Source organism: Salvelinus sp. IW2-2015, linkage group LG6.2, assembly GCF_002910315.2.
Source record: "Salvelinus sp. IW2-2015 linkage group LG6.2, ASM291031v2, whole genome shotgun sequence".
Classification (NCBI taxonomy): Eukaryota; Metazoa; Chordata; class Actinopteri; order Salmoniformes; family Salmonidae; genus Salvelinus; species Salvelinus sp. IW2-2015.
This window is the reverse complement of record NC_036846.1, coordinates 18,973,369-18,975,702: the sequence shown is the minus strand read 5'-3', so window position 1 is coordinate 18,975,702 and position 2,334 is coordinate 18,973,369. Positions and strand designations below refer to the sequence as shown.

The following is a 2,334-nucleotide window of genomic DNA, read 5'->3' as shown; positions in this document are numbered from 1 at the left end:
ATCTACTGCTTCAAAGAAAACAAACAATAAATCAAACAAAGCTTCGCTGTCTGATGAAAACCTCTTATCTCCAAAACAGAAACTTGTCAGGAAACGGGAAAAATGACCATGTTTCAATAAGTGTAAAAAAATGTACATTGGCAAAAATGGAGTTACAAGGTTTTCATCAGACAGGGATGAAAGACAAGATACATCTCCATAGCAATTAAAAACTACTGTATCTTCAGGGTAGCAAAAGTTATCTTGCATATTTTCGTAATTGTATTGCTTACCTTTGCAATTGTCGCAGACTTGCTCTTTACTTCTGGTGCAGGCAAGGAAGATGATCCCAATCCCACACAACACCAACGCCACTGCCAAACCAACAACAACCGCTACCATAGCCTTTTCTGAAACAAGATAAATATGAATGTCATGAAGATTCTATCATCATTTTTATCCAAGAAAAATGTATTGGCTTAGGTTAATGTATTGGCACTATAAATGAATGATTAGGCCTACAGATGTAAGATCTTAATTTGATCACTCTTATGTTTAATAAGAATTTTACTGCACATCAGGAAATGCGAACTTGTAGTGCTTTGAGTTTCTGAAGGATTCTAAAGTTGTAATTTCCACTTTGAAATTTCAGACTTAATTTGCCCTAAACCCCAATAGATGCCTGTCGGGGAGGAAGACATAATGGATTAAGGGGAGAACAGGTATATTTACATTGTGAAATGGATCAATTCCAATTTGAGGGTGAAATTTGTCAATGACTCTACTACATAGCTCATGATAACCCTTGAAAATGACTCTATGTGATTAATAACGAGCCAGTAATTATTATTAAGTATTTTCCAACCAATATGTGGCCTACTGTCTCATAGAAACTTTTAGTATTTCTGTGAACATAACCTTTAATGGTTTGAAAATGTAATATGAAAAACATGTATTGAAAAGTATTTATGTGTAATAATCATGGTGTTACTGTGTTTCTAAAATATGTTCCTCCTTAGGATCAAGATGGAGATACGTTGAATTATGCTGCATTGAATTTCTCTGAGAGGAAAACTAGAAGAGGAAGAAAGAAGAGAGAGACACCACAGGAGAGTGTGTACTCTGATGTCAGGTACTCAGACTGGGAGTGAACTTCGTTTATGTGCAGAGGAACTTAGCCAGTGAACTTAGCATCATCATTCTAAAATGTAACATTAATAATACTTACATTTGTAAGTCAGTGCCCCTTCTACACAGAGAATTTGAAAATATGAGAATATGACAAATTTAATAATTTTTTTATAAAAATCATGATCAAGCAGAACATTATTTAACTCAATGGAAGAAAAGCTATAGTTTTTCTTAAAGAGATATGTTTCTCCCCACCAATGTTTTAAATGTTTTGTTAGTCCGCTGTGTACAGTCCCAAATAATTGTGCATTATAAACATTCAGTAAACATCTAAAAGTTTGATGGTGATTTGTTTTGAATCACGAGATGAATCATCATCATCATCCTCATCATCATCATCCTCATCATCATCGTCATCATCATCATCATCATCATCGTCAACACCATCATCCTCATCATCATCCTCATCGTCATCATCATCATCATCATCATCATCATCATCATCATCATCATCGTCAACACCATCATCATCATCATCATCAACATTATCATCATCATCATCATCACACGTTTAGCTTTGTACCGAAAGTGCTCTACTCTTGTCAAACTCATGATTTAAGACTAGAGACAGGTACCCTGGGATCCAGACCACGTGGTACAAGACATGCTTATTGTGTTCTGCTGAAGCTCTTTTTTCATTCTTGCTGTTTGGATTAGAAAGTAAATGGTTGTAAAGCTAAGGGGCGGTGCTGTAGAGCTGTGTGGATGGCTGTTTGAGTGAAACAGATGAGGAGGCAATGGTACCAGTGTAATAGCACAGCCCTTTCGTTATTGATGCATCCTGTTGACAACATCAAAAAAGCCTTCCCAGATACATAGATTAGACTGATGCCCTTTGTTGCACAATGAAACACAACTGGTGTTAACCCAACATGAAACACAACTGGTATTAACCCAACGTGAAACACAACTGGTATTATCCCAACGTGAAACACAACTGGTATTAACCCAACATGAAACACAGCTGGTATTAAACCAACACGTATAAAAAAGGTGCAAAGAAGGGAATATTTTGATATATTTATCAAAACATATAATAATTATATATTTTTTTGTGAATTTAAAAATAAGTTACCAACTAGGTCAAAACACTAAAGCCCTGCCTTTATTTCACAGAATCTCAACCCCGAACTAGCCTCAACTCAATCACCTCCCCTCGGTGTA

At 35.8% G+C, this 2,334-nt stretch overlaps 1 long non-coding RNA gene across 1 annotated transcript; it reads left to right on the top strand.

Moving 5' to 3' along the window:
• Positions 1-651: 651 nt before the first annotated feature.
• On the top strand, positions 652-1,573 carry LOC139027941 (uncharacterized). Its single transcript, XR_011480080.1, has 2 exons — positions 652-701; positions 999-1,573. It is a non-coding gene; the product is annotated as an uncharacterized lncRNA (long non-coding RNA).
• The last annotated feature ends 761 nt before the right edge of the window (positions 1,574-2,334 follow it).